The sequence below is a fragment of the Cnephaeus nilssonii genome (assembly GCF_951640355.1).
Source record: "Cnephaeus nilssonii genome assembly, chromosome: 7".
Classification (NCBI taxonomy): Eukaryota; Metazoa; Chordata; class Mammalia; order Chiroptera; family Vespertilionidae; genus Cnephaeus; species Cnephaeus nilssonii.
Genome location: NC_137078.1, coordinates 14,258,125 through 14,284,608, shown reverse-complemented (window position 1 = coordinate 14,284,608; position 26,484 = coordinate 14,258,125). Strand labels below are relative to the sequence as shown.

General features: G+C 43.2%; 1 protein-coding gene across 9 annotated transcripts in view; it reads right to left on the bottom strand.

Moving 5' to 3' along the window:
- The window catches only part of FARS2 (phenylalanyl-tRNA synthetase 2, mitochondrial), a 572,601-nt gene that overhangs the window by 60,755 nt on the left and 485,362 nt on the right, over positions 1-26,484 (bottom strand). The gene's annotated exons all lie outside the window — the stretch shown is intronic.

Below are 26,484 nucleotides of genomic sequence, written 5' to 3'. Positions count from 1 at the left end.
GCTTGATCACCCCTAACCTCTCTGCCTGCCTGCTTGATTGCCCCTAACCACCTCTGCCTGCTGGTCTGGTCGCCCCTAACTGCCTCTGCCTTGGCCCCTGCCACCTCGGCTTTGTCTGAAAGGATGTCCGGAAGATATCCATTATAATTAACATATTACCCTTTTATTGGTATAGATAATATTAATAATAACTAACACAAAAAGCACATAAGTATACATAATTCCATATATATTGACTCACGTATTCCTCACAACAAGTTTGAGGTAAGAACTATTATTATTTTCATTTACAGGAGGAAAGTATTTAACAGGATTCCATAACAATTACCAAGACTAGACTTGAATGGCTCCCTAGTGCAAATAAATTCAAATTTTTCAATATTTATTATCATAGTTCCTATTTGCATGTTGCTTTTTTGCTGCTTTGAAAAATCATGGCGCTTGCAGAGTGACCATCCAAAGTCACATTAGAAACCTGTTAACTGTTATCATTTGCATGTTGATTTGAGTTCTAAGATTTATATTTTATTATTCTTTTTTTTGTACTTCAGTGAACCAACTGAACCATGGATCCAACCACTGATGAAAGGCAAATTTAGCATATGTTAATATTAGCATGCAAATGAGACAAAATACATTTCGGGTATTTACACCCTCTTAATTGAATGTTGGTTAAGAAGTAACCAAGACAGTTCTTGTAGCATATGCTTAATATTTCATAATGTTTATCACCATGATTTATTAAGAAAAATATCTGACCAGTGTTAAAAAATTTTTTTTAAGCTCTGATCATTCCCACCTCCCACAGGAAACAGAGAACCCAGCATCGTTTCTAAAGCCCACCAAATGGAGGTGACACAGGATTGCCAGGGAAGGAAGAGAGTGAAGGGAAGTGGGGTGCTGGATTATGGCGGATTAGGAGGCACACACCCAGAAAGCACCACAAGTTTGGAGGATTCTGAGAGAAGAGGAAGCCAATAGTGGGGGCCTGATAGCATCGCCGAGGGGTGGCAGGGTTGCTGGGACAGCTCAGGGGTGCTGGGTGGACGAAGCACCAAGAGCCGAAGCTCCCGGAACCCGGGTGGAAGACCCCTCAGTTTCTAGCCCCCAGTGTCTGGGGCGTGGCGGTGCAGAGAATAGGAGGGACTACCAAAACAAGTCCACCACAAATCTTAACTAACTAGGATCCAAGCGAGCAGAATACGCAAAAAAAAACTTTATTTTGCTATCTTACTTCGCTTTTAGATGTTAGACTGAGCACTTGTTTTTAAACAAATAAAACAAAAACTTCCTAAATATGGCTCAGGGACAGTCCAACTTTAGTCTAGAACTCCTATACCTTCTAGAGTTTTACAATAAGAATCGACCCACATGAACTCATTAAATTAGTGGATGGCCTTTCCACCAAGTTCTAGGAACATTCGTAATCACAGCCCACTAGAAAAACATTTCAATTACCAGAGAGATTAAAGCTAAATTTTATCTACTCTACTAACGAAGGCAGAAAGTACACATATCACTATAGAAAGATAAACAATAGGAATAAAAACCAAAAGGGCTTTCTGAATTCTGATCAATAAAAATATTGAACTAATCAGAACATATCATTCCTACAACATTCCAATTAATTGAGGTTGATCAAAGTAGAAACAATTATTTCTGCAGGCAATGCCCCCCTCACTAGTTTACATTTTTTTCCACATTAAAGAAAAAGGCTACTAGAAGTCTGGCTGAGTATATATTTTGCTAGGGAAACACTTTGAAGTATTTACTTTCTGGTATACCACTTTAAAAGCATAAAACACAATTTCCAAAAGAGAGAAAACTGTTCAAGTGTTTTTTTCTTGTTCATTTGCTTACTCTGAATGAAACATTTAAAAAGGATATATACTATTGGCTTTCAAAAGTCCCCAATTTTAGGATACATTTTATAAGTTAGGGGAAAATTCTAATTTTGGGGGGATGTCAAATAATAGTACAATAAAATAGGAATTAGTGAAAAGCTAGACTGAACTATAAAATAGCCAAAATGAATGTGGAAATGGGGTAAGAATACACATAGACACATACTGCTAGCCTTTGTATTTGACAAGTCCTCCTTCTATTTTCCAGCTACGTTATTATTATTATTTAAATATATTTTTATTGATTTCAGAGAGGAAGGGAGAGGGAGAGAGAGATAGAAACATCAATGATGAAAGAGAATCACAGATTGGCTGCTTCCTGCACACCCCCTATTGAAAATCAAGTGCACATCTGGGCATATGCCCTTGACTAGAATCAAACCGGGGCCCCTTCAGTTTGCAGGCCAATGCTCTATCCACTGAGCCAAACTGGCTATGGCTCCAGCTACATTATTGACTCCCAAGATCTATTTTAATATTTATTGTTAATAAAAATCAGCAATGAAGAGAACTGCACTCAACCACAATCCATGAGTAACCCATTAAAGCACAAAATAGATTACTAATAAAAAGTTAGTAAAACACACTGAGAATTTGAGAATTTCAATTAGCCTTTTATTTACTAACTAGAGGCCTGGTGCACGACATTTGTGCACTGGGTGGGGGGTGGTTCCCTCAGCCTGGCCTGTGCCCTCTCGCAGTCCAGGACCCCTTGGGGGTCCTTAGCACTGCCGCGGAGGTGGGAGAGGCTACTGCTGCTGCCGCTGTGCTCGCCAGCCGTGAGCCTGGCTTCTGGCTGAGTGGCACTCCCCCTGTGGGAGCTCACTGACCACCAGGGGGTAGCTCCTGCATTGAGTGTCTGCCCCCTGGTGGTCAGCGAGTGTCATAGCAATTGGTTGTTCTGCCGTTCGGTAGATTTGCATATTAGCCTTTTATTATATAGGATATTACCTTAAAGTTGATGCAAAGTTAACTGCTCCCTACTTTTAATTTATTTTATTTAATAACTATTTCCATTATTTTTTTTAGGGAAGAAGCCAATGGAAATGAAAAACAAAAGTGTTGCAAGCACTGTAACTGTCAGCTTCCCAAAGATGGCGAGTGCTCCTACAGCCTATGGACTTTTCACAATAATTGTGGTGAGCACCAACCCCATTGTAGCACAGTACAGAGGGCAAGGGTCCTCTGTATGCACAGGGACAGCGCGTTATGACAGCAAGCAGCGTGGCCATGGTGGGCAGACGAAGCCGATTTCCCACAAAAAGGCTAAAGCTACAAAGACTGTGCTGAGGCCTGAATGTGCTGAGGCCAACTGCAGGTCTAAGAGAATGCAGCCATTGAGAGGAGCAAACATTTTGAACTGGCAGGAGATAAGAAGAGAAAGGGCCAAGCGATCCAGTTCTAAGCTTCATATTTTGTTTTATTATATGACAATGAAATCTTGAGGATAAAAACACACAAAACAACTGTGAGAGAGAGGCTGCTATTCTGGTTTCTGGTGCCACCGGAGACCTCTCTTTCACGCCTGTCTAGAGCGGCCACTGTGTGTGAAGTCCTGGTCCCTATAGGAGCCGGGATGGAAGGCCAGCGGGGGGGCAGGCTTCCTCACTCACGGCCATGTGTTATATTCGCCTTGGGAGAAGACAGGTCTTCACTGGCATGCTTCCTGGAGTGACAGGCTGTGCAGAGAGCAGTCCTGAGGCACGTGCAGTGGCAGCCCCGAGGGAGGGTGCGTCAGGCCTCAGGCCATGGCACTAATACCCGGTCTTTGCAGAGAGAGGCGCACGCGGGGCTCCAACTCTCTAAGGGCTAGTAGGGGCAGAGCCCAGGTAATCCAGATGAATTAGAGTTGTCCCTGCCGCCCACGCCGGGGCCCGCAGCAGCTGCAAACTTGTCACAGCCTGGCAGTCCATTTGTCTGTCACCCGCCAAATCCCACTGAACCTCTGAGCCCTTGTAGTAGGCTTTTCAGACTCTGAATCTTACTTAATGTTCACAGGAAAAAGCAACTGCTGTTTGCTGGGCCCATAAACGTCTTGTTGAAAATTAACACCTTGCCAAATAAAAGCATAAAGATATGAGGCCATCTGGGAAGAAAACATTGCCTGACAGGTGTGTGGTGGCAGGCACGGTCCCCAAAAGGTGGACTCTGTTCCGTGAGCCACGTGCCGGGCAGACACGACCCTGAACATGTCTGTGTCTGACATCCTTATTTCCTTAGAAAGGCAGCCAAGAGGTCATGGGTATTGATTTGATTGTCTCCAAAGCCACCTGTCTCTCAAGATGTGTCAGCAATCACAAGTTAAGTGAGATGAAGCAGTGAGCATAATGACAGCAGATTACCATGGCTGTTGCTATATATTTTTTAAAAGGCCTCTAGGTTTAAAACCCTCAAAGTTACAAAACAAAATCAAGCACATTCTTCCCATCATCTACTATATTTGTATTGTTCAATGAAGAATAACACAAAATAAAAACATAGCATAGTAAGATATCCTTATGCTGTTGCCTGGGGTAGTCAAGTTTTAAAATATATTTAAATACATAATTTAGTAAATTAACGTGTTCAGGTCTCCATAACTTGTAGTCATGTAGGCTTCTAAAAGAATGCACATGGGCCCTGGGCAGGTGGGTCAGTTGGTTGACCGTCATCGTGTGCGCCAAACAGTTGCAGGTTTGATTCCCGGTCAGGGCATATATCTAAGTTACGGGCTCCACCCCAGTCAGGGTGCATGCAGGAGGCAGCCGATCGATGTTTCTCTCTCACTTTGATGTTTCTCTCTTCTTTCTTCTCTCTCTCAAAAATCAATAAAAACATATCTTCAGAAAAAAAATGTAGATATGGTCCTAAGACGTGTCCAGTCCTTACAGGAGACACATATAATGCTTGGTGACTTCTGGTAATAGACTAAAACTGCACTTTCTCTGAAAGCATGGAGAACACTTGGAGGTGGGAGGTCAGTCTGACATCGTTAGGCAACGGCGCTGGGAAGGATTGGGGTACACTGAAGGTGGCTGGGATGTCATTTGGGTTCCTGTACAGCAGTGGTTCTCAAACTGCTGCGCAACAGAATCACGGGGGAGCTTCACAAACCCTGGTGCACGGCCTCACTCCAGACCTGAAGACAGTCCCAGCAACTTTTAAAGCTCTCCGGGCAAAGTGCACGTGCTGCCGCATTGGAGAACCAGTGCTATGGATAAGTGCGTCTCAAGTTTTAATACCGTTAGGACCCCCTGGATCTTGTTAGATGCAGATTCTGGCTGGGGAGGTCAAGGTGAGGCCCCGAGAGGCCGCATTTCAACAAGATCCTGATGCTGCTGCTGCTACTGGCCTCTGGACTAGCTCAGAGCAAAACTATAGACAATGGGAAAGACCACAGATTTCTGTGCGAGGGGTGATGTAATCAACTCTGAGCTTCCAAAGATGAATCAAGCACCTCTTAGCGCAAACAGATTTAAAGGCGAGGGAACATAATAGGAGGCGAGTAAGGAAGCTTCTGAGGAGATGGAGGGGGGGAGAGAAGTCTGAAGGAGTCCTGGCAGCAGGCCCACTGAGAAGGAACCCTGCCATGTTCAACGCCACCCCACAGAGGCTGGTTGTTGCTATGGGTGGACTTGTAAAACGACCTAATAGGCCCTGGCCAGTGTGACTCAGGTGGGTGAGCATCGTCCCATGCACCAAAAGGTCACCGCTCGGATTCCCAGTCAGGGCACATGCCCAAGTTGCGGTCCCAATCGCTGGGAGGGGGCGTGCAGAAGGCAGCTGATCCATGTTTCTCTCTCTTTCTCTCTTTTAAAAAAGCCCTAATAGGATCGAAAGGATCATGTAAAACTATATTCTACTTCAGTATATGGTCCTTCCCAACAGCCTGAGAAACTGCATAGCAGAACGTGAGTGTGAATGCCAGCGCCAGGCCTTCTCCTGGTGGAAAGGACTCTGTTCCCCCATCACCCCTCCTCTCCTCCAGACACCTTTGGGTTGCCAGTTCCTGCCCACCTGCAGGTGAAAGGACTCGATAGCTGGTGTTGAGCAGGTGCTGTAGGCCACGCTGCATTCACCATGCTCACCTGTCCCTCCCTGCAATCTGACCTCCAGTAACAATTGAGAAGGCAGAGCCCAGCTCCCAATGTAGGAATGATATGGAATGGACAGTGCCCACCAACAGGTAGATGGAATGAGAAATACACTTTCTTGGGTTAAGTGGCCAAGATTTTCAGGTTATTTGTTACTGCAACGTTAGCTTAGCCAACCTCAACTGACTGATCAAGTGTCTTCACCCACTGTGGGCCAGTCCCAGAACCCAGAACTGTGGCAGGGGTGATCTGAGGTTCCTCATGGCCTGGCAAGTCTTCTGATGAATTGCCCAAATTCCATTTAGAGGAGGGATGTTGCTTTAAGACCCTGATCCTAACGATGCACGTAACCCTCAGGACTACTGGAAAAACTCCACAAGTCCCTACATCTCAGAAGAGTTTCCTAAGTTCAGCTTTCACAGTAAATAAGACATTTCTGAAATAAGTGTTGTTGGCCATGGTGCCTTATCTTTCTTCCCTGGTTCCCTTATGATGGCAGAGAGAATCCAACATTATTATCTGGCTTTCACCTCTGCTCTCTATTTCAATCCAGACTCCTCAAAGCCAGTTTTCCACATTCAGAGTTTTAACTAAAGAGCATGACACAAACCTATTGTTAAGAAGACTCAAATAATGTTGGATGATTTTTTTTAATTAAAAAAAATAAGTGTTGCTTTTAAGTTGAGGATTTAGCTTGATATTCTTTTCAGACCTTCCATTTCACACCAGACCAAAGACAGTGCAAAAGGTGCTAACGCCACTAGCTAAACTTCACCCTGAAATTAGATATTTGAAGTGTGCAAATGAATGTAAAACAGGTTCAGTGTAAGCACAGTATTAAAACAATGGCCTGAAAGCACTTCAAAGGCAACTTACCAATTTTAGTTGTAGCTCATGATTTTGTCTTTGTTTACTGAAACCAATACCGGTTTCCCAAGTGAATAATGAGCAATGTCCTAGGAAGACTTTTTTTTGTATTACAGCACCAGGAAGTGGAACGAGCACTGCCCTGGGTACTGGATATTTATTTCTAAATTAAATTGATAAACAATTGAACCCAAACCTCTCAATTATAAAATGAAGTTAGACATCTTTTCATCTACAGAGTTTTATGTAGTTCTGGTTTAGGATTTCCTTCAGTGGGGAATGTGATCCTATCTTGCTGCAAATTTGAGTACTTTTCAAAGAATGCTTTCAGTTCTACTCTCAGGCTCTTAAACACCCTCCAATTCTCCACCCATCAGTCTGTTTCCTTTACTTCTCATGTAACTCAATCAAAACAAAACTCAAAATTCAATATAATCAATCATCAGTTCAGCTGTTAATTAGCTCTCTTTGCTTAGACATAATATTATCATTGTTATCTGTATTTAAATGTACAACTTATTAAAATAAAGCTAAAGTAAGATTTCAATTTTTCCTTTGAGCTTATTGTTATTTTCTAAATTTGGCAATGAATGTCTCACTTTGGTAAATAGGAAAAAAGATACTAAAATATATTGGAATTGAATAACATCTCAGAAAGTGTCCCCCACCCCCCACCTTCCCCCTATTTCTGCTAAGCTGAAATATTCATCTAGCCAGAGAGACTCATTCCCAAGAGATTGTAGTTGGTTTTGCTACAATTTTTATTGCCTTTATTGTTTATTAAGTTGTTGACATCTGTTCTCTAGGGTTGAGTAAGTTCTATCTATCAATATGGGATGACCCACTTACATTGGCTGCTTCTTACAAACTGGGCCTTAAGGAATGAATGCCTTTCACACTGGATTTAAAAATTTTTTATTAAAATTTTAAATTGTACAGACTGAATGGGGTATGAACTGAAGAGAAGATATCCCTAATTTCAGTCCCCTGTTGCAGAGATAACCATTAACAATGTTCTTTTTATCTTTTTAGATATTTTCTAGGCACAAGAAGTCTACATGTTTATAAAACCAGAAAAATGGGTAATAATCTACAGACTGTTGTACACATTGGCTCCTTCAGTATATACTGGACACCTTTTCTTATTGGCATATGTGACTCTTTATAATGACTGCCAGTTTTCCACAGTATGAACATTCTATAATTTATGTTGTCAGTTTTTTACTGAAACAGTTTTTAGCATAACTTGAAACACTGGTACACACATCTTTGAATGCCTGTATTGACATTTGTAGACTAAATAAAATCTGCACTTTAAATAAAGTGTGTACTTTAAGTTCTGATATAATCATGAAACTGCCTTCCTGAAGAATCACAGGGATCTGCACATTCGCAAACAATGCAGAGTGACAGTACATTTGAGTATTAGCACTGAGTATCATCAATCTTTACGATCTTCGCCAATCCAACAGCTGAAGAAGAGAAGCTGTAGCTATTAATTTGTACTTCTCTAATCAAGCGAGCACTGAACACCTTTTCCCATTTCCTATGCTTACTAGCAGCCTGTGTTTCTCACTCACTGACTGATCAAAGCTCTACGTTATACTAAAAAAACTGGTCTTTTATCATGGCATGGAAATTCTATCTACCTACTCCCCTAGTTGGTTAAATGTTCTTGATTCAATATTTTAGAACATTTTGTTGAGTAGAAGCTTTAAATTTTATGTGGATAAATTCATCACTCTTTTCCTTTATGGCTTCTGAGTTTCCTATTAGGTTTATTTTTCCAAGAAAGGGGGAACTGCTTCTATTTAATCTCCGACCTGCTCCAAGTAGTCAGGGAGGCTGGCTCCATTAGTTACATATCGTGTGACCTTCCACAAGTTGCTCATCAATTTCCCCATCTGTAAAATTGGGATAATAAAAGCTACCTCCAAGGATTACGGTGAAGACAAATAGAATAATGTAGTTATGACTCAGTGCACAGCACGTGGGAAGTGTTCAGTAAATGGTGGCTTTGCTTCCCTTAGGCTTTAGACAGCATCATCACTTGGCAGCTCCAGGGAGTGAGTAACAGGCCTGTGCTGGAGGCACACTTCACTGGGAGGCAGAGCCGGCCTGGGAACCACGGCACACAGCTCCAGGCCCTCCTGGCTGAGCCACTGCCACAGTGCTTAGGCTGCTTAATGCCCACGAAGCAGGGTCGTTCTCAGCACAGTTCTAAGAGTGCTTTGGGATCTAGAGATTTATTTTTTATCACTTTGGGATCAGAGCTCACGAAAAAGGCCCAGGACAAATGCCAGGGGCAGTTCCACGGGCACACACAGCTTTTGGGTAAGCACAGCCTTCACCTGAAGTTGGAGAAAACAAAAAGAAGTCGCTCCAGAGCAAAGAACAGAACTGATACGGAAAGTACAAGTATGCAGGCTCTGATGCATCTCACACAGTCCTCCTCTGTGAAACGAGAATTCACAAGCACCACACATGCTGGCAACCTCCTTTCCATACGAAGAGACACTGTGTACATCTAACTGAAGGGGCATGCTGCATACTCACAGCGGTCCCTGATCTGATTTTATATATCATGGCTAAACAGATCAAGAAAATAAAAATAACAATTTCTTCAACGAACTCAATTGTTTTAAAAACATGTTAGTCTAAACGAGTATGAAGTCAAATCTTAATCAATTTTTATATGAGGGAATCTACTTTTCCCAAGCATTCTAATCATAGTAATAGCACCATTATTCAAGAACAAAGGTAGCCTTGATTTAAGTTCCATAATAAAATTGCTCAGAGTAGCACGAGCTCTTTTGGTTAAACTTTAATTTTTAAGTACCTAAAAATCGTCATATGGGTTACCCATTGTAAACTTAGCACTTGCGTTTACCATTCAGGTACCAGGTCCAGCAGACACTGACCTAGTGCCTACAAGAAAAACTCCCGTACACACATTTTCAGATGTGTTTCAGCCAGAGCTCAACTCATCCATTACCTATGGAGCCCTCCACATGGAGTGTGGCACAATCTCTTTCTCAAATATGGCAGTAATGTTATATTCCACACTATATGTTCTTCCTCTGATAGGACCTTGACAATCCTACTTGAGAGGTGTGGGCTATGTCTTCTCCCCTTGCAAACAGGCGGCTTTTGTATCTGTTCAAGTCCCAGCCACCACCATGGACACACTTGTGCGTGAAGATGCCTCACTATAGCCCCTCCATCAAGCCATTTGCATCTTCCCAGACAGGCCCCAATATCACAGAACAGAAACAAGAATGCCTGAGTACAATACAGTTAGTGCTTTATGCCACAAAGTTTTGGGAGCAGTTTGTTACACAGAAATAGATAACTAGATTTTTACTCTAGGTTTATTTGAAAACAGGCCATCTTGCAACTGCTAAGGATAAGTGGTTCCCCAAAGCACCACAAAATTTCCACAGGAACAATGTGAACAAATTAGCGACCCTGCCAATTAATATCCTGCTAAACAGCCACATGCTCCCTGCATAAAAGCCAAAGGATGGAGTCCCCATGATGCATTGGCTTATAGATATTAGTGACGAAGGGGCAAATCTGGTGAGGGTTTTCCAAAGGGAAATAAAATATTTAGGTCACTTGCCCTTCAGATGCTGCATTTTTCTCATTCATCGGTTCCAGCTGACAATGTTTGACAGTTGTCTCTGTGGCTGTTTAAACTGAAAACCATTTATCCTAAGAACATTAAAAATGAATGCCAGCCTGGACCTGCTATATATAAAAGTAAGCTAATAGAATGTTACTAGGTCCAAAGAGTACAATAACTTATTATTATTGTTAATATTTATTTTACAACACAGGTGAAATACAAATTCTCTGATATGGGTTCTAACATAAAACTCTGGATGCGGAACAGAACATATAGTATTAACTTGAATCTATAAGGACCCTCATTTCTGGTGGCAAAGGGGGAGGCGGATAAAGAGCTGGAAGATGACCAGGCCTGTTGCTGTGCCACTGATCTGGTCTCCATGACGTGGTCTAAGTGTCTGGACCAACATACATGGTATGAATGTAAAACAGCCACACACATATCATATCTCACATGTTCACATGGCATAATTTCAATATATTATTATACATATATATTTTTAAAAATATATTTGTATTGATTTCAGAGAGGAAGGGAGAGGGAGAGAGAAATAGAAACATCAATGATGAGAGAGAATCACTGATCGGCTGCTTCTTGCACGCCCCCGACTGGGGATTGAGCCCACAACCCGGGCACATGCCCTGACCAGAAATTGAAGTGTGACCTCCTGGTTTTTAGTTTGATGCTCAACAACTGAGCCACACCGGCCAGGTTAGTATACATATATTTTCATGTCAGCATCTATTATAGATTTTCTTTCTTAGATACCTATAAAAACAATTTAGCATTCTTCTGCCTAATGTTGGTTAGCAGTAAATAGAGTAAACTTTCTAAACATTAAGCATTAATTTTTAAGCCTATTAGCTTCTGCATGTTTATTTTACTTCCTCTAGGTTGTCACTATCAAAGTAAATATGAACATGACATCCCAGTGCCTAGCTTAGGGTGTGTGCAGAGTTTGTGCTTAGCCAATAATTTCCAATAGCAAAGAGGTCAAATCAGTTTGCATGGCTCGGGAAAGTATACACCAATGGCTAGTTATTATATTAAAAGCTGACATTGAGATGAATTTTAAATAGTATAGAAGGTTCATGGAAGCAAAGACTGTCATCACCACCAACATCAACCCTGCATGACCTCTGCAGACATCTCCCGAGCAGCCACCATGGCCCAGTGCTGTGCGCTGTGACCAGGAGCCCATCCATCTTCCATGGGCATGCCTCCTTTTGGGTGCTGTACTCGCAGCCCAGGTGTTACGTCACCATTTCGCATGGGAATCCTGAAGCAGTAGAAAGTGATTTAAGTGTCTACCCAGTAGCAATGTGGGAATGATATCTTAAAGTTCTTCAATCTAAATAATATTCTTTAAAAATTACAGTCTCTATTCTTCTGGGTAGGTTTTTTTCACCTGAAAATATGGGAAAATGATGTCAAGGAAACTAGACTTTTGAATAGGAGGTAAGAGACCCACTATGTGCTTCTGAATGTGACCTCACTGTGGTCCTGGGCGGGACCTGCAGAGTCCAGTCAAGGCAAGGCGTGGCTGCTCCTCTCACCCTCCGTCCAGCCCCTACAGCCAAAACCTCAGACTCTTTACTCACTGCAGGTTGACTATAAAATGCCTTCTCCGGCTCGGGGAGTCTGCAGCTTGAACTGTTCCCCGAATGAAGTTCTCCCTATTTTCTGCACAGCAGTCAGACAGGCTAGCTAAATGTCTCTGCACAGCACTCACCCATCAAGGTCCCTTGCGTTTGGATTAAAGCTACCCCATTATAAAAGTGACTTGCACGAGGTTGCAGAGGCCTGTTTAGCTCAGTTGTTACACTTGGAGCTTGTTTGAAGGGTTGGCCAGGACAGTTTGAATCCAGCCATTAGATCTATTAACCCAAATCGGTTCAATATTTCAGTCTGGGGGGAAAAGAGGGAGATGCGCACAAGAAACCAAGGGGGAAATCTCAGCTCCTGTGCCTGGCTCATGAATAATGAATCTTTTTGGCAAAAAGCAATTATATTTATGAGGAGAAAATCTTTCCTGAAATGGCAGAAATTAAGAAACTATTGATTGATTTTGTCCTCAAACACCAGCCCCACCTCCCTTCTGCTTTCAGCCTGCGTTCCAGGTGGATCTGCTCCTGCCTCCGGAGCTAGCCTGCATCCACGCACTCACGTCCTTGGAGGCGAGCTGCTGCTCACTGCCCTGAGCCTCCATGAATGCATCGTGTTTTGGATAAAGGACTGTGAGTGTTTTCAATAAATTATAAAAGGACATTGTTCTCTGGCTCCATTTAATTTTTTAAAAACTACTACAGGGACAGACTTACATATTTCCCCTAGCTGGTAAGTTGGCAATCTGAATGCCCTTAGAAGTTTAAATTGAGTCTGAGGAGTCAAAGAAGCCTGTCTTGATAGAGTCCTTTCTCAGATATAATAGAATTAGGCTCCTGTTAGCAAGAAAAGCACTCATGGTTTAGATTAGTTCCCTAAATTGTTCTTTCAAAATATATCCTACTTCTCCATTCGTTGTATAACATGTCCCCTTTAGGTGATAGGTGTTGGGACTCTTCAAGACGGTATTTCAGAGGGCAAAAAACTTCCTGCTGACTAGAACCATTAGGCAGTGCTGGGAGGGGAGAAGGCAGCTTCTTGCTGTGGCTTCTCATTTATATGGCTGGCTCAATCTAGGGTAAGGCGGATGGAAATGTCCCCTGGAAATAAAGCACAGTGTGTGCTAACACAGGAGGGCAGTGATAATAAAAACAAACCAACCGCCTCAGCTGACAAGAATCCTCAGAGAATGAAACGCAAATTTAATTTTCCGGATACTAAGGGATTCATCAGAATATGCCTTTGTTTCACTCTTGAAGGGGCTGTTGCTAAGCCGTTGGTTTTGAGCACTGGTGCACCCTGCTGGCTTGGCTGGTGACGGGTGTGCAGCAAGTGCTGGGTGCAGGGCCGGGTGAATCGGTGGCCTTTGCTAACACTATAGAGCGAGAGCAGGAAGGGAGATCCTCTGATGGCCTGGCCTTTCACACAAGCTTCAGGTCAAGGCTCTAAACAGGAATGCTCTCTCTGCAGGAGTGCAGGGAAAATGAGGACATAATTGTGTATCTGTATTCAACTTAAAGTGGTTTACAAAGCTCTGAAAGGCTGCCCAACAGATATTCAGGCAACTGCTACTCTGAAAGGCGAAATAATGTGCCCATGGAGGTCTCTCCACTATCCCATGAAACCCCTTCCCTGCCCTGAAGCTATAACCATGGAATTCTGGGAATTAGTAACAGCTTCCAGACTGACTTCACACACTCAGGTCAGATCTAGGTAATTTTTTCACTGAGAAATAATAAAACCTATTCCTTCTCCCTCCCAGAAACATATGTAAATATTTATAAAACTAGAATTAGAACACATTCTTCTCCTTACTCTTTAAACCTGTTATTTTATTGTGAACCCTTTTATTTCAATGTCCATAACAATTCTTTTAAATGTTTCAAATATATGCAAAATAGTTCATTGTTCAGATGAATAAAGCTTAATTTATGTGTTTCTCAATGGGTATCATTTCAGTTGTTTCCAAATTTTCACTTTTATAAATAACTAGAGGCCCGGTGCATGAAAATTCATGCACTGGAGGGGGCCCGGCCTGCCCCCTCTCACAGTCCAGGAGCCCTCAGGGGTGGGAGGCGACCCAGCGATCAGGGGAAGGCGATGCCCCATCACACCTCTGCTGTTGCCACTGCCGGCAGCGCAAGCCTTGGCTGGCCCTAGGCAGCTGGGGGGCTGAGGGGACTGGGGGACTCCAGAGGCAGGCACGAGGAGTGGCTGGGCCTGACTAGGGACGGGCCCGGCCTTGCCATGCCTGCCGCCCTGGCGGGGCTGACGGGACTGGGCACTGCCATTTTGTGGCTGTGGGTGCCGCCATCTTTGAGGGTGGGGCAGTCAATTAGCATATTCCCTCCTTATTGGCTGTGGGCACTGCCATCTTTGCGATTCGTGAGGGTCAATTAGCACACTCCCTCTTTATTAGATAGGATAATGCATGAAAGTCTTTGAACTCTCTCAGATAAATTTCCTGAGCATATATTTTTAAAGGAAATTATTGGGTCAGGGGTATGGCCACTTTGAGGTGGATTTATATAGACTTGGATGAGAGTGGTTATATCACTACTTTCTCAACAGGAGATATCACTGTTTTATATTTTAAACTGTGAATGAAAAATGAAATCACTATTTTAAATTACATTTCTTTGATTACTAGTGAGGCTAAACTTTTAAAATTTGTTTTCTGGCTATAAATTTAGATGCACTGTTTAGTGAATTGTTTTCTATTGAACAGCCTGTTTTTCTATTAGAACAAGAAAATTTTTTCACTGATTGTTTGAGCCACTATAATGTTACTTTAAGCAAAAAAAAAATCTATATACATTTTAAATACAACTTTGCAAAAGAAAAAAGTGCATGGAAACAAGATTATAAGGAAATACAGCAAATGTTAACCACGAGTTATGGATTAAGGTGGTGGATGTAGGCGTATCTGCTGAATTTTGAGAAGCATAATAAAAAGCTAACTCTAGATCACCTTCCATATAAGCTGCCTGTGGTGATGATGTCAGAAAAGACAGGACAGATGTGTGAGCCAGAGCACCTGTGTGGAACATACAGAGCTGACTGCTTACCTTTTTAAATTCCAGTTGACCACAATTTTCATGTAATGCTTTCCCTAGTACTGTGGACAAAAGGGGCCGTATGCTAACCTGACTAGCACAAGGGAGGCCTGTGTGGTGGCCTTACAAACTCAGAGATCTAAAGTAATCACACAGGACAGTCTGAAATGAAAACTTCCTAACTAAAAGTGAGTTATGGTGGTTGGTTGTGTACTAGGTTGGTATCTTTTTTGACAAAGGTCAATCTTTACCTTAACTGAGCCTATCTATCTTCTTTTTGCATCTACAACTACCTTTGGAATGTCAGACAATACCCATTTTCCAGACCCCTCAGGGCACAATCTTCCATCTGCACAGAGACCATGGGACCCCTATTGTTATCTTGTTGTCTCATATACCATCTCTATGTGCCGTAAATGGTAAATGTTAACTACTCTGTACCCACCTCTGCAAAATAAATATTTGTCTCTTCATTTTACTTTTTATTGAATCTGTGATTTCCCTACTTTGCTTTCTCCCACCTCTCTAATCTACCACCAATGAATTTCATGCAACCCTCCTTATGTTTCCTTCTTTGTATATAAAATAAGGTGCAATGCCCTGGCTGCTGTGGCTTAGTTGGTTGGAGCACTGTTCCATACACAATAAGGGTATAGGTGTGATTCCCAGTCAGGGCACATAACTAGGTTGCAGGTTTGATCCCCAGTCAGGGTGCTTATGGGCAACAGCTGATCAGTGTTTCTCTTTCCCTCCCTCCCTCTCTCCCTCCCTCTCTCTTTTTCCTCCTTCCCTGCCTCCCTTCCACTCTCTCTGAAAAGCAATGAAAAAAAATATTCTCAGGTGAGGATTAACAACAACAAAAAATAATAAAACCAATAAAAAATAAAATAAGGTGCAAAACTGCCATTCTCTGGAGCATTTTCTCAATCCAGTAAGATTTTGCTTCTTGGCAATTGTCAGTTTGGCTCAAATAAATTCATGAAAATTCTTACAGATTTAGATGGTTCTTATGTCAATACCTGGTCCACCTCTGTCATGGACAGAGATATCTCCCAGTCACCCTTTTCTATCTGACCCTGTGGATAAACAACGGCAGGTGATATCTAGACGAATTGGAGGACTTTGCACAACTCGTGGCCACTTTTACTGTCAGAGTTACAGCCTTGTTCTCCTCATGTCTCCCCACCGGAAGGGCACCTTTACTCAAGGCCATGGACTGAAACACACCTCTGCCTGCATTTACACAATGTCCAGGCACACACAGGTGCTGTGACCCCACGGTGGTTTCTAACGAGCTCGCTGAGCCTCAGCATCAGAGCTACACTGGAATGGCAGCCACTAGAGTTTGTTGAAATCGAATTTTCAATATGTAGCAGAAAGAAAAAAACTGCTATTAATCTATACCTGAATGCAGCTATTTTCACTTTGAGTTAGAGGATAAAATTCAGCTTTGGAGATAAAACAAGGCTTTAGTTTGCCAAAACACTATAATGAATTTTCATTTTGTAATCAATAAAAAATAAAGAAATGAAAAGTAAGGCCTTCAGGAATGAGAAGTTGAAACAGAGGAAGCTAAATTGCTCTACAAAGTCAAGTAAAAAGATACCATAGTAGGAGACAGTTAAAAGGAAACTAACTTGGGGTTTCCTTGGCCAAAGAGATGGCAATTTTGGAGACAACAGGCACCAGGAGAAGCCAGGAAATGACAGTTTTCTCTGAAACGACAGCTGCTTCTTGCAATGTAGAAACAGACAAGAGCTGACCAGTAAATGACTCATTGCGGTGACAAATCCCTGATAAACCGTCACAACTGTGATGCAGAAATTCAATTTTCGTTTCCTCTCCATGTCCAATCCTTTTTAAAATAATAACATTGTATTAGTTTCAGGTGTACAACATAATGATGTATTGCATAATGATCACCACAATAAGTCTGGTTAATATCCTCACCATACATAGTTATAGAATTTTTTCTTGTGATGAGAAGTTTTTTTAAAAATATATATTTTTTATTGATTTCAGAGAGGAAGTGATTTGGAGAGAAAGATAGAAACATCAATGATGAGAGAGAATCATTGACCAGCTGCCTCCTGCATGCCCTGACTGGGGATCTAGCGTGCAACCTGGCCATATGCCCTGACCAGGAATTGAACTGAGACTTCCTGGTTCATGGATCGACACTCAACCACTGAGCCATGCTGGCTGAGCTGATGAGACCTTTTAAGATTTACTCTCTCAGCAACTTTCAAATATGCAATACAGTATTATTAACCGTAGTCACCGTGCTGTACATTACATCCCCATTATTAAAGTTATATTTATATATTTATGTAGATGTTTTGCTTATTTACATGATAACTTTTTCTTTTGTGATTCCACATAAACAGGAGATCATATGGCATTTGTTTTTCTCTGTCAGACTTATTTCACTTAGTTTAATGCCCTGGAGGTCCATCCATGTTGTCGCAAATTATAAGATTTCTTTCTTTTTTATGGTTAAACTAGAGGCCCGGTGCATGAAATATGTGCACTGTGGGTCCCCTCAGCTGGCCTGCGCCCTCTAGCAGTCCGGGAGCCCTCAGGGGATGTCTGACTGATGGCTTAGGCCTGCTCCCTAAGCTGTCAGTTGGATATCCTTAGCACTGCTGTGAAGGCGGGAGAGGCTCCCACCACCACTGCTACATTCGTCATCCATGAGCCCAGCTTCTGGCTGCGCAGCGCTCCCCCTGTGGGAATGCACTGACCACCAGGGGGCAGCTCCTGCATTAAGCATCTGCCCCTGGTGGTCAGTGCGTGTCATAGCAACTGGTCATTTCGCCATTGGGCTGAAACTGGCTCTCTGACATCCCCCGAGGGGTCCCAGATTGTGAGAGGGCACAGGCCAGGCCAAGGGACCCCCACCAGTGCATGATCAGGGCTGGGGAGGGATGTGGGAGGTTGGCCAGCCAGGGAGGGACTATGGGAGGGCTTCAGGGCGTGTCCGGCCTGTCTTGCTCAGTCCCAACTGGCTGGACCCCAGCAGCAAGCTAACCTACTGGTTGGAGTGTCTGCCCCCTGCTGGTCAATTCACGTCATACTGACTGGTCAACCAGTCGACTGTCTGTCCCCTGGTGGTCAGTGCACATCATAGCAAGCTGTTGAGTGGCCTTAGCATATCATTAGCATATTACGCTTTGATTGGTTGAACAGCCAACTGGACAACAGGACACTTAGCATATTAGGCTTTTATTATATTGAAGCCCAGCGCACGAAATCGCGCGGCACTACCCACCCTTGCTGGTCTTTGGTCGTTACAGTGTTAGGGCCACTGGGTTTTTATAATATAGACTAGAGGCCTGGTGCACGAAATTCATGCACAGAGGGGGGCGGTGTCCCTCAGCCCAGCCTGCACCCTCTCCAATCTGGGACCCCTTGAGGGATGTCCGACTGCCCATTTAGGCCCGATCCTGGTGGGATCGGGCCTAAATGGGCAGTCGGACATCCCTCTCACAATCCAGGACTGCTGGCTCCCAACTGCTCTCCTGCCTGCCTTCCTGATTGCCCCTAACCACTTCTGCCTGCCAGCCTAATCACCCCCTAACCACTCCCCTGCCAGCCTGATTGATGCCTAACTGCTCCCCTGCCAGCCTGTTTGCCCTGAAGGATGTCCTGGATCAGGGTGGGGGTTCCCTTGGCCCATGGGGTGGCCTGGGCAAGGGGCCTGTGGTGGTTTGCAGGCCGGCCACTCTCCCTGGCAACTCAAGTGGAGGCCCTGGTATCTGGGATTTATTTATTTTCTATGATTGAAACTTTGTAGCCTGGAGCAGAGCCAAGCCTTCTGCTTGCTCCGTGGCGGCAGCCATTTCTGTTGGGACTTATGTATCTTCTATAATTGAAACTTTGTAGCCTTAAGCGGAGGCCTGGGCCTGGCCAGGGTGTGCGGAAAGCTTGGCTTCCTCCATTGCTGGGGGAAACCCTAGCCTCCTGCTCTTTCCAGCTCCTTGGCTGCTGCCATTTCTGTTTGGATTTATGTATCTTCTATCATTGAAACTTTGTAGCCTTGAGTGGAGTCCTAGGCCGGCAAGGGCAGGTGGAAAGCTTGGCTTCCTCCATTGCCGGGGAAACCCAAGCCTCCCTCCTGCTCTCTGTGGCCATAGCCATCTTGGTTGGGTTTATTTGCATAGTTGCTCCTGATTGGCTTGTGGGTGTAGCAGAGGTACGGTCAATTTGCATATTACTCTTTTATTAGATAGGATAGGCAATTAAGCCAGTCTATCCTCCCCATAACTCTGTATGGCTGCTATGAAACTCCAAGGAGGCTATGCTTGTGAACACTCTTGGCAATGGAGAAGAACCATCCCATTTCCCACTCTCTCTTTAGCCCAGTATCCTGATGGCTTTGGCCTGCCATTTATTGGAGGGTCATTGTGTGGTCGACTTCATGGGTTCCTTATCTGCAGCAGGAGCTTAAATGTAGGTGCTCCTCGGGCTTATGTCTCTTCCTACTCTACACTCACCCTGGGGATCTCACCTCACCCCTGTACACAGATGAGTCTCAGGTCTGTTGCCATCTCAGATCCTCTGCTGGGCTCCACCCTGTGCAGCCAGCCACCTGGGGGATGTCTCCGTTAGCATGGCACACAAGCCCATCAAGCTCACCAGGTCCAGCCGGAACTCACCCTTCCCCAAACCTGTTCCTGCTATGAGGGATCACTCAGTGCGGGGACACCACTGACCCAGTCATCCACCCAGAAACCTGAGTACCTTGCTCTTCCTCCCCTTCCTTCATCAACCACCAGCTTCTGAAAATTCTCTATCCTTAATCTCACACAGGTCTGATCACCCTCTTCATCCCACACTGCAGCCCAGCACCCCTACCCTTCATCTCTAAAGCCTCTGGCCAGGTCTCCCTGCCTGTGCTCTTGTCCACACAACTCCCTCACCCACTGCCCACCCTTTTGTCCACTTAGAGTGAATTTTCTGCCACTCCTTTTTTTCCATTATTCCCTCCTCAACCCCTCCCACCACTCTAACGTATTATAATGTTTATTTTCAGCTTGTATGTGTTCTTGCAAAATGCAATTCTTGTGCAAACATTTTTTAATATGCTTTTTCCATTCAGCACTGGGTTTTAGGTCCTGCCCATGATGCTATACGTACCCCCACCACCTCTGCTTTGTGGGACTCAACTCCATGGCGTTCATTCACTCCCTGAGGATGGAGGCCCAGGTCCTCCTCTCGCAGGCACCACAGAGAGCACTGTGATAGACTCCTTCATCCATTGCTTGGGCTTGGTCAAAGCCCCTGGTAAGCTCGGCCGCTTGCCTTCCAGGTGTGGCTAGCCCTGAGCTGACTGGTATTGCGCTCAGAGAAGCAGCTGTCACTGGGCTCAGTTACATAAGAGAAATCAAAGAGCTGAGAGTAAATATCCTCCCAAGTCCCTTCCTACGCCCCTGGACGAGGAGGGCTGGGGATGGGGGTAATGGCAAATGGTTGCTGCTTTGCATTTTATAATGAAAAGACTCCTGCTATGTAGAGAGGAGAGCTGATTTGTTTCCAGTAACACCTGGCATGTTCCCTGCCCCAGCCCTGAAGCCTGACAGCAACTAGCAAAGGTGTGTCCGCACAACCATATTTATTGAAGAGACTGTCCTATCCTCATTGTATGTTCTTGGCTTCTTTGTCATAAATTAATTGACCATATATGTGTGAGTTTATTTCTGGGCTCTCAATTCTGTTCCATTGCTGTATGTGTCTTGTTTATATGCCAATATCATACTGTTTTAATTACTATAGCTTTGTAATATAGTTTGAAACCAGAAAGTGTGACGTCTCCAGCTTCAGTCTTCCCCCCTTCCCCCAGCTTTATACTTCTTTCTAATTATTGCTTTTGCTATCTGAGTTTCTTTTGTGATTCTATACAAATTTTAGGATTGTTTTATTTCTTTGAAAAATAAAGGGATTGCATTAAATCTGTAAATTGCTTTGAGCAGTATGGACATTTTAACAATATTGATTTTTCCAATCTTGAGCAGGAAATATCTTTCCATTTATTTGTGTCTTCTTCAATTTTTTTCATTAATGTATTGTAGTCTTTAATATATAATGTCTTGTAGTCTTTAATATATAAATAATAAAATACCTAGGAATAAATTTAATTTATTCCTAGGTATTTTATTATTTTTGATGCAATTACAAATGGGATTGTTTTCTTACCTTCTATTTCCGATAGTTCATTATTGGTGTATAGAAATGCAACTGATTTTTGTGTACTGATTTGGTATCCCGCAACTTGACTGAATTTGTTAATAGTTTTAACAGTTTTTGAATGGAGTCTATAGGGTTTTTCAAATAAAGTATCATGTAATCAGCAAGTGGTGATAGTTTTACTTCTTCCTCTCCAATTTGGATACCTTTTATTTATTTTTCTTGCCTAACTGCTCTGGCTAGAACTTCCAATACTATGTTGTATGGAAGTGGTAGTTGTTGGCATCCTTGTCTTGTTCCTGACCTTAGAGAAAAGGCTTTCAGCTTTTCACTGTTGAGTATGTTAGCTGTAGGAAATGTCACATACAATCTTAAGTTGTATTCCCTTTAAACCCATTCGGTTAGAGTTTTTATTATAAATGGATACTGAATGTTTTTTTGCATCTATTGAGATGATCATATGATTCCAATCTTTTGCAAGTCATTGCATTATTTAGGGTATCCTAGGGAATAAAATGGGGTAAGATGATCAATGTTGTGGAGAAGTCAACAACCTGTGGATTGTTGACAGGACGGTAGGGGTGATGGAGAAAGTGTCCAGAAACAAAATTTAGAACTAAAAATACCCTATCTAATAAAAGAGTAACATGCAAATTAACCATCACTCCGCTACACCCACAAGCCACGCCCACCAGCCAATCAGGAGCAAATATGCAAATAAACCCAATCAAGATGGCTATGGCCACAGAGAGCAGGAGGGAGGCTTGGGTTTCCCCGGCAATGGAGGAAGCCAAGCTTTCTGCATGCCCTTGCCGGCCTAGGCCTCCATTCAAGGCTACAAAGTTTCAATAATAGAAGATACATAAATCCAAACAGAAATGGCAGCAGCCAAGGAGCTGGAAAGAGCAGGAGGCTAGGATTGCCCCCAGCAATGGAGGAAGCCAAGCTTTCTGCACACCCTGGCGGGCCCAGGCCTCCGCTTAAGGCTACAAAGTTTCAATTATAGAAGATACATAAATCCCAACAGAAATGGCTGCCACCATGGAGCAAGCAGAAGGCTTGGCTCTGCTCCAGGCTACAAAGTTTCAATTATAGAAGATAAATAAATCCCAGATACCAGGGCCTCCGCTTGGGTCGCCAGGGAGCGCGGCCAGCCTGCAAACCACCACAGGCCCCTTGCCCAGGCTGCCCCACACCCCAAGGGAACCCCCACCCTGATCCGGGACACCCTTCAGGGAAAACCAGCTGGCCCCCACCCATGCACCAGGCCTCTATCCTATCTAATAAAAGAGTAATATGCAGACTGACCATCACTCCAACACACAAGATGGCTGCCCCCATGAGGTCAAAGATCCTGCACCCATGTGGACACAAGATGGTCACCACAAGATGGCCAGCAGGGGAGGGTAGTTGGGAGGGACCAGGCCTGCAAGGGAGGGCAGTTGGGGGCGATCAAGCCTGCAGGGGAGGGCAGTTAGGGGTGACCAAGCTGGCAGAGGAAGGAAGTTGGGGGCGATCAGGCCTGCAGGGAAGGGCAGTTGGAAGGGACCCAGGCCTGCAGGGAGGGCAGTTAGGGGTGACCAGGCTTTCAGGGGAGGGCAGTTAGGCTGGCAGGGGAGTGGTTAGGGGGTGATCAGGCTGGAAGGCATAAGAGGTTAGGGGCAATCAGGAAGACAGGCAGGCGAGCAGTTGGGAGCCAGCAGACCTGGATTGTGAGAGGGATGTCCGACTGCCCGTTTAGGCCCGATCCCAGTGGGTCCCAGATTGGAGAGAGTGTAGGCTGGGCTGAGGGACACCCCCCTACCCATGCACGAATTTTGTGCACTGGGCCTCTAGTTATGACATAAATACTCCCACAAAATCTGCATAAACATTCATCAAGGCATGCTGGTTAAATAGGATTTAATGTTTTTATTGCATTTTAAGGGAAAGGGTGAGAGACAGCTCATGACCTGAGAGTATATTGGTTACAATTATATTCCAGAGCCAGTGATCACTCATTTTAAGGGCCTAGTGGTAATGTCTTACAGACATAGTCTCTAAGGCTATAGAGGATATCAGTCCTAAAAAAGAGCATAGCCTCAAGGAAACATTAGAAAGTAATAGGTTTGCTTTGTCAACTCTTGTTTCTGGCTTTCAACAGAAGGTCCATAGCAGCATGTCATCTCTTCACCAGCAAATTATCTGGGAGATGCTTTCCTAAGGCCTCTGGCAAGATGTAAGTAGAGCTTAGCTTATTGTTCCAACCACAAATCAATGGTTTCAGACATTCCTCTGATCCAAGGGGCACTACTTCTGGGTCAAGATAAGACTGTAGCCTCATCATTGGGTATCAGACAATGGACAAAAGCTCAAGAAAACACAGGGCAGATATCTCTGCTTTCTGTCATCTGATAGAACTTTTAAAAAAATCCTTGGGAAATCTAAAATTTTGAAGAACGAAGGGCTGAAAATTGAAAATGCATTATTTATGATATTCTCTTTGTAACTAATAGATTTCAACTAGCATATATCAAGCTCTTTTCCTCCATACCACTTACATACCACTCAGCTAAGTAGCTCCTTCTTGGATATATTTAAGGATGTAGGAATGAGATGTGTTTGAAGCTCCAGAGGCCTATGAGATAGCAGAAGTAGTTCCCAAGCAGCCCTTGTGCTACAAAGAGTGGCTGGGTAAAAAATGAGGTACATCTCCTCCTCAGAAATTATCTACTTGGAAATTAAGAGGCTATGTACACTAGTAGCTTAGGGCACAGAATTTATAACATAAGATTGTAAGTAAAAGTGTGTCTTCTCTGTTGTGAACTTAGAACCACTGAAGACACTAAGACCTGAAGGGTGGAACCTTGCTGGCAATTCCCCTCTTAAAGAATGGACTGCCATTGGGCTGGGAAAGCCTTCTCCTCAAGACACCAGTCTTGGGTATTCTATATCCCTCACCGCTCTCCTCCCAAGTCTATAAAGGATGGTGAGCTCCAAGAACTAAGGGAAATGTTCTTTAAAAGATGTACATCTGCTAGGTCTATAAAATAGTATTTTTCCTGCTAAAAAGTAATTTACCTGAAAACATATCTCCGGAAAATTGGGTGGGGATTGGTAAGGGAAAGGGATGTCAGAGGCTAGAGAGAGGAACATTTTCAAGACTTTTATTGAAAAAAACATTTGTGACACACAGTTTCTCACTTTCATTCAACTGTTCTATATGTATATCAGTCAACTTCCCTCATGAAACTTCTCTTATTGAGTTCTCAATTTCTACCACTGCCACCGGACTCCTCCCATTAGCTCAGCTCAAAACCTTGAAGGCACAGACTCCGTGATACCACTCTTACTTTTCTCTAGTTCTACCTCTCTGTATTTTCCATCCATCCATATTTTTTTGCAGTTTTCAATGGCATCATTTGAATCCATACTCTATTGTTCCATCTGGATTAACTCACTGCCTGACAGACTGGTTTATTCAGTCACTCATTCTACACCCATTTGCTGCACATCTCCTTGGTGCCACGCATAAGTTATAATTCCCACCCTCAGAAATTTTACAATCCAGTAAATGTAACAGACATGTAGGCAAACATTTCAAATAAGTGCACAGCAAAAGTAAAAGTGTTAGAAATGTACACACACTCAATTATGTAAGCACAGGGGGAGAAACAATGACTCGGCTTTGGCTATAGTCCCTTGGGTGCATACTCCTCTCTGTCCTACTCACTGAAGCCACGTTGATTTCCCAAAGCCATGTTGCAAGGTCAGTGTCATTAAAGGAGTCATCAGCACCTGCAGGATTTCCTTTCACACAGGTGGGTTGAGTATTGAAGACAGCTGCCGTGTCTTTGTGCTACGCTCTAATTATTAGCCAGTGCTTGGAGCAGACCATTTGAATGTCCTGACTCCAGAGAAGTCTGTGGGACAGAACTTTATTGCGTTGCCTCACTGCCAAGTTCTTAACAGATATTAAGGTGTGAGGGGGAAGGCCGAGCAAGATGGGAAGAAAGTGCTTGTTGAAAGCGAGCCAGGGGATGGAAGAAGGCTGGACACAGACATCACCTACCTACAAACCAGTCCTTTTTAACTTTGGTTGCTTTTATTTCAGCATTTATATCAGGCCCATATAAAAAGAAAACCAGACACATGGTTTGATAATTTGTTTTGATTCACAAATTTATATAAAAGTTTTATAACGATATAAAAATTATTCATCTTGGGTTATGCATTTCAAATGTTTTTAATTAAAAGAGTAGCAGTTCATGAAACTAACACAGAACAATCTTAGATGTGTGGGTACTTTAAATGTACATATGCCTCTGAATTTAAAATAGATTTTTAAAGAACTATTTTGGTCACTCAAAGTAAAGCAGGACAAAATAATTCTTTCCAACAGTAATAACCATCTTTTGGTTGTTCCAGGAACAACTACACTCTGTGGTTTTCTCAAATGGAATTTTTTTGTACCAGGTAAATACTGAAACAACATTTCAGTTGGCTCAAGTCTGTCTATATTGACTTCAGGAAGCAGCAAATACCATGGGACAATGCAAGAGGAAGGGAGGAAATCTTGTAGCCATTATCACCAAGGCAAGATACGGCATACATTCAAGGTTGACTATGGATTTTCCCTTACTAATGTATAATAAAAACAAAGACTAAGCCCCATTAAGTCTGTAAGCACTTAATAGATAATTAAGTAAGTGGCTCCATATAGAATTTTTAACTGCTTTGAGCCTTTTCTATATAAAATCCTATTTGCAATCATTGAACGTATCATTATAAGGCACATGGCACACACTCTACCTTAATGTGACATTGTGAATGTCCTTATGGCTAGCTCTGCTCTCTGCAATAGTTTTATTAGGATGTTATTAAGAATTTAATCAGACCCCCAACTAGGACACCAAAGGCATGTGCAACAAAATATATTGTTAGTCTCATGATTTAAAAATGGGAGATTACATAAGTGCATATTTCTAAATATGTATCCAGTCTCATATGTGTGACATTATTAGGAGAATGGAAGACAGAAAGAGAATCAAATAAATGAAATCATCAATAGTAGGTAAGTACAGAAACCACTCTTTCAACTAGTGCTCCATTCAGGTAAGTTTCCTTGATAACTGAGGCGGACATCTTAAAGAACCCTTAAGAAAATCTTCTTGCATACTTAA